A 17421-nucleotide genomic window follows, 5' to 3' on the forward strand; every position below is an offset into this window, starting at 1 on the left:
ATCCCACAGGCACAACACAGTCCAAAATAGCACAAGCACAAAAACACATTCCTCTCTGGCACCACCACTTCTCCCGTCCTTTGTCCTCCTCCTCCGACTCTGGCCACTAAGTGGTGGTTGCTGGCCCCTTTAATAGCCCACCCGGAAGTGCTCCAGGTGCTTGATCACCTGTTTCCGGTTGCACTTCTGGGTGGGGCTGAACACTCGTCCAGCTGGGCTCAGGGACCCATGTCCTGGCAGCCACCCCAGATCCCAACAGGGCTGTGAAGAACTCCATCTCCCATGGAGCCCTGCGTGATGCTGAAGCACCACCATCATCCAGGGAGGCTGCCACCATGTGTCCTGGGGGGGTATTGAGCAGCCCATGGTTGCTCCCCCAGAACATTTGTCGAAGGGGCGTCCGCCACAGTACATACTAACAGCAGATACACTACTGTATAAAAAGTATAATAAAAATAAGCACACCAGAACAGCACATTAAAAATCTAAAGAAAAATAGCTACAAATAAGAAAACCAAGAAATGCAAACATACAATAGGTGCATTATAACATCCCAGGGAAACGGGAACAAAAGTCTCCAGAGCAGATTCCAAAGCACCTTCATGTACCTGTATTATAGCAGAATGTTAGAGTTGATGTAATAAAGCTAAATGAAAATTTACTGAGGCTTTGGACCAGCAAGGAAGCCTGCATCAGAAGATCTCTGTTATCCTGAAGATGTGTACAGTATAAAGCACAGACAACTGTTTAGGTCATTAAAAAGCTTTTTAAATGCTTCCCTGTATCATCTGCTATGTGTAATTACTTTTTAAATATAAAAATGTGTATGTTTTTTGAAAATTATATTTGTTAAATATTTGCCACATAATGCCATAAAGAAATTTCACACCACCACCAAAATATGACCCATGTAACAATTTTCATACTTTTTCTGTTTAGAGTCATGATGACATGTAACGCATCTTAGTGGAAAATACGAAATCCGTGGTTTTGACAGAAAAGATAAATCTGATGAGGCAAGGAGACAAACACCACATTGCTGCATTTTATACTGATCTAGAAAGATGTGCTAAATTGGATTTCCATTAGATGTACCTACATGTCCTTCTTTGCTCAAATTCACTTTTCTACACAGTCACCAGAGCATGGTGGAAAATGCTATTTGTAACCAAAGTGTACAGCTGTATCATGTACCTTTATCTGGTGATATGAGGGCTTAACCGGTTTCTATTTGCCCTGAATGAAGATGAGCTTACCAAACTGGCCATGCCTTTTCTGGAATTCTTCAGCAGGTTTATTCACAGCTTTCTCGGGTGACAAGATGTGAGCTTAATCATTTTCTCCTAGGCCTGAATGAAGATGAGCTCACCTTATTTATTGCCCATGAGTTTTCTGGAATTCCTGACCAGGTTTACTGTATTCACAAAGGCACTCACCCTTGGAATATACCACTAAATTACTGGGGTATCCAGAGTGCTTGAAAGGGTGTTATTTTTTCTCTTTGATGATACAAATAAGGTGAAATACTGCTGCGAAAGATGGTAAGCCCACACATACTTTACTGTTAGAAGCAGCTCTCTTACCCAGCTTTTCTGTTCACTTTCCTCAGTCAAACTGACACATAATAATCTCTTACATACAAGTTACAGCTGACAGGAATGCTTCCTCTAATAAGGGGGACTCAACTTCACTCTAACAATGAATATACGTAAGTAAATCATATCCCTAATCAGACCACAATCTACTATAGCACCCTTGTCATACTTTTAAGCATACCAACTGTATCACATTCTGACAGGAGGCTTACAGTTCATATCTAGAAAAATAAGTAAATGCGAAAATTAATTTAATACTAAAAACTATAAAATAGTTAAGAAAACAATCATTAATATATACTGCAACCAAGGCTTGTGCCATGTAAACCAGGCTTTACGTATAATTTTACACAAGTGGCTTTGTATTTCCCTCGTGAAACATTTACTTTTAAACAGAAAAGCAGGTCAAATGTATTTAGTTTTCCAGGACGTATAAAACATTCCAGTACCTTCCGGTTGTTATTTGAATACAGTAGCATAGCTGAAATATTATTATTGTATCTGAATAGCATATGAAATGACTCATCGGAGGTGGATACGCCAAAGAGAACCGTTTCACATTTGGAAACCGGTAACACTGCCCGTCGCGAACACTTCTAATTCTCCAAGCTCCGCGGGTGACTGCTGTCGAATAGTGACTTAACAAATAGTGAATTCAAATCATTCCTTATGGCTTATACAGCTTTAAGGATGTATGGCAGTTTCCAACCCGCCGAACACACAGATACATCCAACTTCCTGCCTCCTGGTCTTCTCTCTCTCTCTCTCTCGCCTGTGGTTATGTACATAATACTTGCGGTGGAATACACTAAAAAAATTGTGGGGGGGGATTCGATAAATGTATTTCATAAGGGCTACGATGGATCGACCCTACACCATACAAAACTTTTATAAAATAGATAGAGAATTGTTTTATAATATCAAAAGAAAAAATAAATTTGAGCGACCTGGAAAAGAAAACGTCGACCGAAACAGATTCCCCTATGGTGTAAAGAAATTGGAACGTTCCATTAATAAGAAACATAGTCTTGAGCTCTTTCTGGGCGCCTCGTCTTTTGTAACATGGAATAAGACATCCAGCATTGTTGCGAAGAGCTTATTGAAATAATAAGACTTCCATTCAGACCACTTGGCAATAAAGTATCAATACACAAGAAGGAAAGAATAAAGCGACTTCACTGCATTTACTTTTTTCCGTTGAAGACTTTTTGTGGTTCTTCCGTTACTGTTGTGTAGTGACATTTAGTTGCCATTTGTTAATAATACAGTTCACTTTTACCTCAGCATTCAAAATATTCACATCCTAAGTTCTTAAGCGGACGAGCTGCTCGGTGCCTGGGCAAGTACGTTTTCTGTGGATCTCTAACAGGGAAAAAAGCCCATTTGCGACTTCAGCTGAAAGTAGTCGGTAAGTTGGTGAGTAGGTGTCTGAACGTGCTTTCTTTTGACATCCGCGCGAAGTCTTCTTTTCAGCATTATGCAGGTGCGTAATTATTAAGTCGGAGGGCAGGTTCTCATCGCCCATATTTTCTGCGGAGCCGGCAAATGCTGAAAGTTTGAGTTCTTAGAAGGGCGCTGCTGCTTTAATAGACTTAACTTCGGGTGCAAGACATAGCTTGTGGGAGGGCAGAGGTGCTTCGCAAAAAGCAAAACCAATTTAAAAAAAGGATGTGCTTAGCAAGTAGGCAGATACGTGTAAAATGCAGCGTCGTTTTTGCTTTGACTTGATAAATTTTGTATTTTTTTTGGAATTTCTTTCAGGTGTGGATTTATTGTAGTTTGTTTACATATCTGTGCATTAGAGATGGAAGCTAAGGCTTCCGAGTTTCCCTAAAGTAAAGTGGGACATTTTCCCCCTCCCCCTCAGTGACTTGTTTCTGCTCCTGACAATAACCTGCAAATTGGCTGATATTCTCACGATCTGCTACTCTTTTATACAGTTTATCTTAAAACAAACGTCTTTACATCTGAAATATTAGTAAACAGCACATGGTTTTCTCGGGGTAGGCTTTGCTGCGGGCAAAGGCGGGCTTGTGGGATGCACACGCCTGTATTTTGACAGCTGTCACTTTGCTTTTTTCCAGATGGATTTGCTTTTTTCTTGTGAGTAAAGATGTTGATCGTAGCTCTTTTACTACTTTACTCTTAATGTGAGTGATAGAAAGGAATAGGCATCCACTCGAACCTCTTGTGCACTTTGCACAAATAAACAGTTGATCTGTTCTTTTTTGTATCACGTTATCACCAATTGGAGAACAAAACAATCGTTTGAATTCTAAAGTTCATTTTCCACTCTTTAAAACGTTCGAAAGGGCTGGGTTAAACAGTAGGAACAACGGATGTGACTGTCTTTATTTTTGGCAGCTTGTGCGTAGGGATCGAGAGAAGCATTTTTTTAACAGAATGGAATGCAGTTAACTCCGCGATCAGTTTGGCGTTGACAGTGTGCTCCGCGGAAGGCATTTCTTTTCTCCCTACACAAGGCTTTCACATACTGTTTCGGTGTTTTCCACTTTCATGATGATTTTTGCGCGGTATGCCTCAAGTGAATATTGAGAAACTTTGGGCACGTATATGTGTAGCGGGCTGCAGTATTGTTAAACATGGTTTATCTCTTCAGGGATGCACAACTACATTTTCATAGATGCTCGTCAATTACTGATACACCGCAAACAAGTACGTCAGTGTTAACTGTATGTGTTCTCTAGTAAAAAAAGCATTTGTGTATTGTTGGATTATTTATTGTGTATTAAAAGATCAAAAAACATATATTTTTTTCTGTATATGCTAGAGGAACTATATTGTACAGCTCATTAAGCTACGTAATATGGATAGATACCTCTGATCTAAAGCCTGCACTATCTGGCCCGTTACCTGTATTTCTGTTAACTGTAGAAAGTACTTGGTCCAATTTCTTGCTTGGCTAGCTAGCATATTCAAATAAAATAAGACTCAAACACACATTACACAATAATTTATTAATTAATAACATGGTAGTTGCAGTACATGTTCTTGTGGAACACCAGTCTCATATTTTGGCTTTTGTTGAGCAGATTAACCTGTACATATTGATGCATGTGCTGTCTTTTCCTTGATTGGTTCAAGTATTGTGCTTAATTTAATGGAATAAATTAAGTGAATGATTTTCTTTTTAATATAAAGGCATGTTTTGTTTTTTTCCCATCTTGGAATTGTTGTAAAGTATAAGTTTTGTTTTTGCATGGTTATGATACTAATCATGTTTTTAACCTTTGTTAGTAATGTCAGTTGTGTTTTCTCTACTCTCATTCTGTGAATTTCTAAAGGAAAATGAAGGACTAGATAAGTTTTCTTATCAAAATTGCATCAGGCACGAAGATGCTGTGTTTGAGAAGCCACTGACCTTTCTGAAAGCTTTAAAGGAAGTGTTAATTGTAATTTCTATTTTTGTGTGGTTTTAGACCTTTACTGAATAGTACCTGACAATGTTTAACCAATGTTTCTTTGTTAATTTGATAGCTTTGCTGTTATTCCTTCACAAATTCAAGTGATGTAATGTATGCACCTTGAAAATTCAGAGTTGTACTCTGTATCAAAGGCAAAAACATGACTGTGTGGCACACACAGTAGAAGGCCATAGAGTTTCCAGAGCAACTGTAAAATCTTTGTTGTGAATATAAATTGTTAGTTTAATGTCAAATGACATGGTTTACTTGTATTTTTTTTGTTATTTCACTGTTGCCTAGATTTACTTGGAATTTCTAAGATTAAGGTGATATATACAGAGAGAGTGAAAGAGAGAGAGGATGACAGTAATAGATGGTTATTCTTATTCTCCTAGTTCAAAAATGTATATAGTCAGTTGGGTCAGTTATTCATTTGAGTAATACATTTGATATTCAAGAATTAAAGTCAACATTCAAAGAATAGATAACCATTCATTAGGTCCAAGAATGGTCATATGCTATGGTTTCGACTCTAAACGTCCCCTCAGATGTTGTTTGGTAGGTTATTGATTTTCAAGAAAACTTTAAGAAAGGATTATTGTGCAGTGAGCTGAAGAAGTTGAATTAATATTAAAGTAATGTTAAAGTAATCTGTGAAAAACATAATCTAACATTTTTATTTATTCTGGTGGTGTAATTTTCTTAAGTAAATGTAGCCACACAGATAGATGTTCATATGTACACATACATCACCTCCTCTTTCCGCATTTAATCTTGTTAGACGAGTCATTTACTATTTAGTTTAAAAAGACTGTGCAGCCCACTTCTTAGTAGTGTTCATCCTGATCTGGTGATGCTTTGCATGAAGCTCATCAAAAAATGCATGGTTCATATGTCATCCTATGTCATCCTTGTTGAGCAATTGGAAACAGGGTGGTGGCAGATATGGCATAGCATGCTGGTCCATATGCATAGTGAATCTGCCTGTTTGTTTATGTGTCCCAATATACTGCAAAAGACTTCATACAATTTTTGCTTGTCACATTTAGTATACTGATACCAGAGAAAGTATTGCAAATCCTTAAGCATTAGAACATCAAAAGAGAACAAAAAAATACATTCCAGATGGCTTATACACAGAAATGTAAAATTTACTTATTGCACCCTTCCAATAATCCTGCTTACTTTAGAACATCCATCCATCCATTTTCCAACCCGCTGAATCCGAACACAGGAACAGGGGTGTGGGAAGTTTGGAGCTTAGTCATGCATCACAGACTGGTTCCTAGTTCCTGGTTTCTTCCTGCATTTCAGCCAATGAAAGGGGCACACGTGCACTCGCTTACCCATCAACAGTGCATCCGGAAAGTATTCACAGCGCATCACTTTTTCCACATTTTGTTATGTTACAGCCTTATTCCAAAATGGATTAAATTCACTTTTCTTCTCAGAATTCTACACACAACACCCCATAATGACAACGTGAAAAAGGTTTACTTGAGATTTTTGCAAAATTATTAAAAATAAAAAAAATGAGAAAGCACATGTACATAAGTATTCATAGCCTTTGCCATGAAGTTCAAAATTGAGCTCAGGTGCACCCTGTTTCCCCTGATCATCCTTGAGATGTTTCTGCAGCTTAATTGGAGTCCACCTGTGGTAAATTCAGTTGATTGGACATGATTTGGAAAGGCACACACCTGTCTATAGCAGGTCCCACAGTTGACAGTTTGTGTCAGAGCACAAACCAAGCATGACGTCAAAGGAATTGTCTGTAGACCTCTTAGACAGGATTGTCTCAAGGCACAAGTCTGGGGAAGGTTACAGAAAAATTTCTGCTGCTTTGAAGGTCCCACGAGCACAGTGGCCTCCATCATCCGTAAGTGGGAGAAGTTCGAAACCACCAGGACTCTTCCTAGAGCTGGCCGGCCATCTAAACTGAGCGATCAGGGGAGAAGGGCCTTAGTCAGGGAGGCGATCTCTACAGCAATCCACCAATCAGGCCTGTATGGTAGAGAAGCCACTCCTTAGTAAAAGGCACATGGCAGTCTGCCTGGAGTTTGCCAAAAGGCACCTGAAGGACTCTCAGACCATGAGAAACAAATTTCTCTGGTCTAATGAGACAAAGACTGAACTCTTTGGTGTGAATGCCAGGCGTCACGTTTGGAGGAAACCAGGCACCGCTCATCACCAGGCCAATACCATCCCTACAGTGAAGCATGGTGGTGGCAGCATCATGCTGTGGGGATGTTTTTCAGCGGCAGGAACTGGGAGACTAGTCAGGATAAAGGGACAGATGACTGCAGCAATGTACAGAGACATCCTTGTTGAAAACCTGCTCCAGAGCGCTCATGACCTCAGAATGGGGCAACGGTTCATCTTTCAGTAAGACAACGAACCTAAGCACACAGCCAAGATATCAAAGGAGTGGCTTCAGGACAACTCTGTGAATGTCCTTGAGTGGCAAGGACAGAGCCCAGACTTGAATCCGATTGAACATCTCTGGAGAGATCTTAAAATGGCTGTGCACCGACACTTCCCATCCAACCTGATGGAGCTTGAGAGGTGCTGCAAAGAGGAATGGGTGAAACTGGCCAAGGATAGGTGTGCCAAGCATGTGGCATCATATTCAAAAAGACTTGAGGCTGTAATTGATTCCAAAGGTGCATCGACAAAGTATTGAGCAAAGGCTCTGAATACTTATGTACATGTGATTTCTCAGTTTTTTTATTTTTAATAAATTTGCAAAAACCTCAAATAAACATTTTTCACCTTGTCATTATGGGGTGTTGGGTGTAGAATTCTGAGGAAAAAAAATGAATTTAATCCATTTTGGAATAAGGCTGTAACATAAGAAAATGTGGAAAAAGTGATGCTTTGTGAATACTTTCTGGATGCACTGTATATCAGCCAGTTTAGAGTCATGAAATTGCCTAACATGCTCATGTTTTGAGATGATAACCAGACTAGAATTCATACTACCTAGGATCCACTGAGACTACTGTGTGACCATCCCACCTACAAGTAATTCAATGAAAAAATGTCATAGCACAGCCATGTTTTCCATAGAGTTAACATAAAATTCACAGTGTGCATTGAATTTTGAGCTTAATCAGTTTGATTTCTTGTATTTTCAACTACCATTTAGTTTGAATGCATGTAATTATTCTGTATTAATAAGAATAATATAGCATAGCTTTAGAATAACTAAGCAACAGATACTCTTTCCAAGTTGTATTATCTAAAAATAAAAGAAAATTATTGCATGCACACAGGTATCTATACAGAAGCACACCTTCATCTGAGACTTTTGATGCTTTCAGAATCTACAAAGAATTATATCCATAGACCATGTGATACAATATATTTGCATTTATCTGTCATTGCAAGATATATATTTGTATGTTTGCATATAAATAGATATATAAAATATTAGAGCTGGAAATGGAACAAAAATGATCTAATTGCATAAATGTATGTAATTAGTTATGATTAACTTCATCTAACATTAAAACATGTAATTATAAAATGAATTTATAAATCATGAAGTAAATATAAACTGAATCAAAAAATAAATGTAGAATCGTCACAAAGAAATTAAAAAAATGGCATAGTTTAAACTTAAACAATGATCTTAAATGTGAAGTTTTAACAAAATACTACTTGATCAAGTATATCCTAAATTTGAAAAAGGCAAGTTGAAAAGAAGGCAGTAAGAAAACGAGGCCAATGTATTAATTCTCAAATTGGCATAGCATATGAGACACAGACATGTCAAAGTAAAAAATGATTGAAACAAGTGCTGGGTGGTATACCAGTTCCTACCAAAAACCATTTTTTATTTTAATTACTGTATGGATTTTTCTTATACCGCAACACCGGTTTAAATAGCCTAAACAGTGTTCGGAACGTGTCGCAGTGGGAAACTGTTGCACCGCTAAACACGCATGCAACGGATTACATACGTTAGTGGAGGTACTGAGAGGTGAAAATGGACAGAGAACATTCCGAGACTGAAGCTGTAGCTGACGATAAATTTGAACATGATGACACAGAAGGACTTTTACCGAAAACAGGAGCCGTATCTGTTGTCTGGAGATACATTGGTTTTAAAAGGTTGGATGTGGACCATTATGTTCAAATGTGTGAATACTGTTTCTATACTACTGGATTATACTGCAAGCCAAGTTGTACTTGTTTTATTTGGGTACTGTGTAATAGTGTGATGATGCCGGTCCCCTACAGACACTCTCTTCCCACATGGGAGTCTGTTGAACCAACACCGTCAATAGTTATGACCGAGATGAGTTGACAGATCTCATTGAAGCCAGAGGATGGTGGAATGTGCTCAAATGCTTTTGTTAAAAACAGTCAAAAATAAAACCAAAAGTCTCCATTGTGCAGTGTTCAAAAAAATACAGTACCCAAATAAATAGCAAATCCATAAAACATGAAACATGGGGATAAAATCCATAATAAATAAATCTGTTAAAATAGAGGTTAAAATGCAGTCTCTCTCCTCACTTGATCGCAGCCCACCAACTTCTGTCTACCCTGCCCACTCATCACTGGAGTTGCTGGTGGAGCCTCTACAGCACAAATTGTACAGCCAGACCATCCGTGGTCAGCACACCTCCCATCTTCCTTCACGCTCACTCAGTCACTCCTCTGATCCATTGGGAGGTCTTAACATTTTGCTCACCCCACTCTACATGCTTAGTTAGTAGGGCGAACCAGCCCCTGGAGCGCCTCAGCCTGCGCTCCTCCACTGAGCCCCAGCTCGTGCTGCCTTCTCCTTCCTGGTGTCTGGATCGTCTCCCATGACTGCCTTTTGCCTTCTTTAACCTCCTTCTGTTCTCTCTTCTTTTTTCCTTCCCCCAATCATGCCTGCCCATAAATATGCATCTCCGTGGGCACAGCACCTTAATCACATGGTGCAGGAAGCCGATGAAGCAATTGAGGCTCACCCCAATCACCTCATCAACTCCCCGCGGTCGTGCAACGGCGCCCACGGAGACAGACACGGCGAACTGGATTTAAAAACTGGTCGTATTTTTTTTTTTCAGCCGTGGACCCGCTATACCATAAATAGCATTATAAATCCAAGTTGCAGTTGTATTATTTATGTATATAGCTTAGCTTGAAGCAAGGTCCATATTAATGGAATTTGCCTTAATGATAGTTCAGTTGGTAAAGATTGCAAGTTGCACTTGTTTTATTTTATTTTTATTTGGTGAATACTGTGTAATGCACCTGGGCTGGAAGTAATAGTATTGTTACTGGATGTTGCACTATTGTATATTTTATTATTATTTATTAGTTTAAATATTATGCTGTTTAATGATGGTAAAGTCACTTTAACGTGTCAGTGGACAGAGATTGTTAACATTAACAGAAAGTGTAGTTGGTTTACAAAAAATATTTGCTATTTATTCCTTTTCTAAGACATGTTCAGTGGAATACAACTTTTGACAAGCACCTCTGGATATTTTACTAAGTCTAAATGCCTCTTTGGATGGTTGAAAATATGGTGTCAAAATTTTAGTTTATTTGCAAAATTTGTTCAATAAAAAGGTTCTATATTTTGACTGCAACTGTCATGCAATGTGATTCCTTCTTTTCAATAGTGCCACCCCCTTGAAAACTCACTTTATGGGGCCATGCAAACCTGTATTAATACTTGTATACACATTAAAATGTTTTTTTGTACAATTTACAATTCTCATGACAGTGGAATAGGTTGTTCTTAGCCAGTCTACTGCAGTAATTGCAGTGGAAAATCTGGTTAACATCCACTCATGCATGGGAAAAAAATACCATCGAATACCATGAAACCGGTGTAATTTTGAAAAATACTGTGATATAGAATTTTGGCCATACTGCCAAGCACTAATTGAAACGACTGTTGACTTTTAATACTTTACACAAGCACTGTGTCTGCAAACAGCAATCTCCAAGCTGGTTTTTTTTGCCGCCCCTGTGTCCAGTCCATTCAGAATGTCTAACACATCTAAGAAGTTTAATGCTTTTGTGGTTAGTGAAATCGTGGTGAGCCTTGGGATTTTTTGTGTTACAAAACATGCCACCACAGAAAAATGGTGGGAGCACATTGCTCCACCTGCACCTTTGTACCTGGCATAGAAAAAAAGATCTCTGTAGCTATTGTCTCACTTAAAAACTGACACTGTCCATTACTTGGATGGTTATGTTGCATTCCTGGCATACATTAGAGAAGATGCTGCAAACTGGAATAATAGGTAGGAAAAATCATTGCACTTTTATTTTGTAGAGTTTTGTCTAGGGCAGTTAGCACTGTAAGCTACTTGGCAGACCGATGAGTTAATACAGAGGTACCAGAGACTTATTTCGGTTTCAGTGCCACTCAAAGATAACTAATTTAGAGCGCTTATGTGATATAATCTGCGGTGGGCTGGCGCCCCGCCCAGAGTTTGTTTCCTGCCTTGCACCCTATGTTGGCTGGGATTGTGTCCAGCAGACTCCGTGACCCTGTAGTTAGGATATAGCAGGTTGGATAATGGATGGATGAATGGGATGTGATGTAAAATTGAATCAATCTTATTACAGAAACATGAAATGAAAAAAAAAAAGAGCGTAACTTTTACCTCTGCAACTTTTCTCTAGGATTGCACCAGGACTGCTATAAACCACCCCCCTCCATCCCTTTTCCTTCCACTTCCCTGCACCTACGTCAGTATGTATGAATCAAGAAAATGAACACCAGTGCTACGTGTTGACATGTTTTGTATGTGTTATGAATGAGTTAATATGAAATTTTAAATCTTTAACTTAATTTTTACAAGTAAATATAAATATGGTACATGAAAACCAAGACTCATCTATTCAGGTAGTCAACTTCTAGCGCTGAGAACAAAGGCCCGTGTCGATGTGGTTCCCCATTGACAAGGTAAGAAGGCGGTATTGTGGCAGCAGAGCTGGCGCAAAGCTAAAGGCTAAGCAGCTAGCGAGGAAGTGGTGATACAAGCCTTCGGTGCCTTTGGTGATCCTGGGAAATGTGAACTCACTACCAAATAAGATCGACGAACTGGCTGTGTTGGTGAAAAATGTCAGGACCTACAGAGAATGCAGTTTGTTGTGTTTTTGTGCAATGTGGCAACAACTGGCATCCCTGATGCTAACGTGGAGCTACCCGGGTTTAGCACAGTTAGAGCGGACAGAGACACAAATACCTGCGGGAAGCGGAAAAGAGGAGGACTCACTCTCTATGTGATTACAAGGTGGTGCAACCCTTGACATGTAATCTCCACTTGCTGCAGGGACATCGAACTGTTGGCTATAAGTCTGCGTTCCTACTACTTGCACAGAGAGTTTGGACACGTCGTCGTTACTGTTTACATTCCTCCTCGGGCGGACGTGGAGACAGCGGGTGACATCATCCACGCCGCTGTTGCTAAACTACAAACAGCACACTGAGGCGCTTGTGCTAATCTCTCGAATCTTTAACCATGTGACACTGGACAAAACATTACCTGCCTTCTCCCAGTATGTGGATTGTAACACCTGGGGAAATAGGACTATTGACCTACTTACTGTATGCAAATGTTAAAGACACATACAGTGTCACCCCGCTGCCTGCGCTTGGGAAAGCAGATCATAACCTGGTTCTGCTTCAGCCTCACTACAAACCAAGAGTGAGGGAGCTACCTACAACCACACGCTCATTCAGGAAGTGGTTCCTTGAGGCAGAGCAGGCTCTGAGGGACTGCTTTGGAACTACGGACTGGGATATCCTGCAGGGATCATATAGTGAGAACATTGAGGAGGTTGTTGACTGTACTACTGATTACATCAACTTCTGTATGGACATTGTAGTTCCAGTAAGAACAGTATGCTACTATGCTAACAACAAGCCATGGATTACAAGTGACATCAAGGGCCTTTTGAACCAGAAGAAAAGGGCTTTTAAAAGCGGTGATTAGCATGAGCTCAAGCGCGTGCAGAAGGAACTCCAATTCCAGCTCAGGGAGGCGAAAGAACAGTACAGGAGAAAGCTGGAGCAGAAGTTGCAGAATAACAACATGAAGAAAGCAATCTCCAAGCTGTTTTTTTTTTTTTTTTGCCACCCCGTTGTCCAGCCCATTCAGAATGTCTAACACATCTAAGAGGTATAATCAGAATAACAGCATGAAGGAAGTGTGGGATGGGATGAAGATCATCACTGGCCGCAGGTCGAAGCGGGGTGCCACCATCGAGAGAGACGTGGAGAGAACAAACCTGATGAACAACTTCTTTTAACAGGTTTGACCACCCTAACCCACTTTCACCTCAGAGTACTGCATCCTCCACCCATCCTTCTGCTAATACCAGCATAGGAGAGAGTTTCCCCCCACCCACAATTACAGCAACCCAGGTAAGCAGAAAGCTGAGGAGACTTCGCACCAGCAAAGCAGTGGGTCCAGATGGAGTATCACCACGACTGGTGAAGGCCTGTGCGTTGGAGCTGGGGAGTTCTCTACAGCGCATCTTCAACCTGAACATGGAACAGGGGAGAGTCCCGAGGCTTTGGAAAACATCTTGCATCAGCCCAGTCCCAAAGGTATCACGTCATGGTGAGCTGAATGACTTCCGGCCTGTCGCTCTGACGTCATATGTGATGAAGACCATGGATCGGCTGCTGCTTCACCACCTGAGGCCACAGGTCTGCCATGCCCTCGACCCTCTGCAGTTCGCATACCAGGAGAAGGTGGGAGCGGAGGATGCCATCATCTATATGCTACACCGATCCCTCTCCCACTTGGATAGAGGCAGTAGTGCTGTAAGAATTATGTTTCTAGACATCTTTAGTGCCATCAACACCATCCAACCTCTGCACCTTAGGGACAAACTGACAGAGATGGGAGTAGATTCATACCTGGTGGCATGGATCGTGGACTATCTTACAGACAGACCTCAGTATGTGCGTCTCGGGAACTGCAGGTCTGACATTGTGGTCAGCAGCACAGGATTGGCTCAGGGGACTGTGCTTTCTCCGGTCCTGTTCAGCCATTATACATGGGATTGGGATTTCCAATACAACTCGGAGTCCTGCCACGTGCAAATGTTCGCTGACGACACTGCTATTGATGTCTGCATGAGGAGTGGACAGGAGGAGGAGTATAGAAACCTAATCAAGGACTTTGTTAAATGGTGAGACTCAAACCACCTACACCTTGAACACCAGCAAAACCAAGGAGCTGGTGGTGGATTTTTGGAGGCCCAGGCCCCTCCCGGACCCTGTGATTATCAGCGATCATTGTGTGCAGAGGGTACAGACCTATAAATACCTGGAAGTGCAGCTGGATGATAAATTGGACTGGACTGCCAATTATTGATGCTCTGTGCAAGAGAGGACAGAGCTGACTATACTTCCTTAGAAGGCTGGTGTCCTTCAACATCTGCAGTTAGATGCTGCAGATGTTCTATCAGATGGTTGTGGCGAGCGCTCTCTTATACGCGGTGGTGTGCTGGGGAGGCAGCATAAAGAAGAGTGACACCTCATGCCTGGACAAACTGGTGAGGAAGGCAGGCTCTGTTGTAGGCATGGAGCTGGACAGTTTGACATCTGTGGCAGAGCGATGGGCGCTGAGCTTTTCTCCTGTCAATCATGAATCCAATGCATCCACTGAACAGTATCATCACCAGACAGAGGAGCAGCTTCAGCAATAGATTGCTGTCACTGTCCTGCTCCACTGACAGACTGAGGAGATCGTTCCTCCCCCACACTATGCGACTCTTCAATTCCACCCGGTAAACGTTAACACTACACAAGATTATAGACTGTTATACCTGCCTCACACTCTCAAACCTTGCATTTTTTAACTTGCACTGCACTTTTATTGCTCTTTAATTAATATTGTTTTTATCAGTATGCTGCTGCTGGAGTATGTGAATTTCCCCTGGGGGATTAATAAAGTATTTATCCATCCATGAAAATGCTGCCTTGACCAAAGCACTGCCTAAGGCATTTACCTCATTGTTGGCCCTGGATTCCACAATCTTTTTTAACAAGTTAAACAGGCCACATTAATCGCAAAAATGAATGTGTTAACTTTCCCAGGCCTCATACAGACACACATATACAGTGTGTGTACATACACTTAGGTCCATAAATATTTGGACAGAGACAACTTTTTTCTAATTTTGGTACTGTACATTACCATAATGAATTTTAAATGAAACAACTCAGATGGAGTTGAAGTGCAGACTTTCAGCTTTAATTCAGTGGGTTGAACAAAAAGATTAAATAAAAATGTGTTGGAACTAAAGTATTTTTTAACACAATCCCTTTATTTCAGAGGCTCAAAAGTAATTGGACAAATTAAATAACTGGAAATAAAATGTTAATTTCTAATACTTGGTTGAAAACCCTTTGCTGGCAATGACAGCCTGAAGTCTTGAACTCATGGACATCACCAGATGCTGCGTTTCCTCCTTTTTAATGCTCTGCCAGGTCTTTACTGCAACTGCTTTCAGTTGCTGTTTGTTTGTGGGCCTTTCTGTCTGAAGTTTAGTCTTCAACAAGTGAAATGCATGCTCTATTGGGTTAAGATCAGGTGACCGACTTGGCCATTCAAGAATTTTCTACTTCTTTGCTTTAATAAACCCCAGGGTTGCTTTGGCTGTATGTTTTGGGTCATTGTCCATCTGTATCATGAAACGCCGCCAATCAATTTGACTGCATTTAGCTGGATTTGAGCAGACAGTATGTCTCTGAACACCTCAGAATTCATTCGGCTCCTTCTGTCCTGTGTCACATCATCAATGAACACTAAACACATGTGTCCCAGTGCCACTGGCAGCCATGCACGCCCAAGCCATCCCACTGCCTCCACTGTGTTTTACAGATGATGTGGTATGCTTTGGATAATGAGCTGTTCCATGCCTTCTCCATAATTCTTTTCTTGCCATCATTCTGGTAGAGGTTGATCTTGGTTTCATCTGTCCAAAGAATGTTTTTCCAGAACTGTGCTGGCTTTTTTAGATGTTCTTAAGCAAAGTACAATCTAGCCTTTCTATTCTTGAGGCTTATGAGTGGCTTGCACCTTGCAGTGCACCCTCTGTGTTTACTTTCATGCAGTCTTCTCTTGATGGTAGACTTGGATATCAATACGCCTACCCCCTGGAGAGTGTTGTTCACTTGGTTGGCTGTTGTGAAGGGGTTTCTCTTCACCACGGAAATGATTCTGTGATCATCCACCACTATTGACTTCCACGGATATCCAGGTCTTTTTGCGTTGCTGAGTTCACCAGTGCTTGCTTTCTTTCTCAGGATGTACCAAACTGTAGATTTTGCCACTCGTAATATTGTAGCAATTTCTCGGATGGGTTTTTTCTGTTTTCGCAGCTTAAGGATGGCTTCTTTCACCTGAATGGAGCGCTCCTTTGACCGCATGTTTTCTGTTCACAGCAAAATCTTCCACATGCAAGCACCACACCTCAATTCAACTCCAGGCCTTTTATCTGCTTAATTGATAATGACATAACAACAGACTTGCCCACACCTGCCCTTGAAGTAGCCTTTGAGTTAATTGTCCAATTACTTTTGAGCCCCTAAAACGAAGGGATTGTGTTAAAAAAATGCATTAGTTGCCATACATTTTTTATGCAATCGTTTTGTTCACCCCACTGAATTAAAGATGAAAGTGTGCACTTCAACTGCATCTGAGTTGTTTCATTTAAAATTCATTATGGTAATGTACAGAACCAAAATTAGAAAACAGTTGCCTCTGTCCAAATATTTATGAATATTGTAAATTTTTTTTGTGGATATTCTGTTAATTCCCCAAGGGTCTTTTCACATGATCTTTAGGGGGAACACAGGGTCAGCCATTGCACACTACCCCGGAGCAATTTTCAGATTTAGGGCCTTACTCAAGTGCCCAACAAAGTAGCTTCCCTTTGGGCAGTAATGGAATTTGAACTGGCTACCTATATATGCAGGATTTTCTTTGAGGAAGTGTGGTATAAATCTTACTTGTCTTATCGTAATACAACCCACACAAACATGGGGTAATTTAATGGAGGAGGAAGTGAATTATGGCTAGAAATGTCTAATATGCATGGCAACAGAGTTTCCATTTTCTTGATGCTGCCTAAATAATTTAACATGTTATTAATTCAGCCTACTCTAGTACTTTGCTTTTTATGTTAATGAATACCAACATTCTGCTTTTTGGTCATTAGTGCTTGTCTGATTGTACCATCACTTTGATGTGTCTAAGAAGTGCTTATTGAAACCTACAAATTTTAGCTTTTTTTCTTTCATTGTGTAGCATATTGTAGAATGACAAAGACTGACTCCTGTAAATATCAGAAACAATAGTACAGGATCCAGTATTGGGGCATAGTTGAATTTCTTATTATGCATGAATGTGAGTTAATAA

The 17421-nt window shown here is 40.5% G+C and overlaps 1 protein-coding gene across 2 annotated transcripts in view; it reads left to right on the forward strand.

The window, feature by feature from the left end:
* Positions 1-2627: 2627 nt before the first annotated feature.
* Positions 2628-17421, forward strand: part of LOC120526046 (hippocalcin-like protein 1) — a 172822-nt gene continuing 158028 nt past the window's right edge. For both annotated transcript variants that reach the window (XM_039748894.1, XM_039748895.1), the window contains exon 1: positions 2628-3003. The gene's annotated coding sequence lies outside the window, so the exon portion shown is untranslated. The remainder of the gene's footprint in view (positions 3004-17421) is intronic.

This window comes from Polypterus senegalus, chromosome 3 (assembly GCF_016835505.1).
Source record: "Polypterus senegalus isolate Bchr_013 chromosome 3, ASM1683550v1, whole genome shotgun sequence".
NCBI lineage: Eukaryota > Metazoa > Chordata > Cladistia > Polypteriformes > Polypteridae > Polypterus > Polypterus senegalus.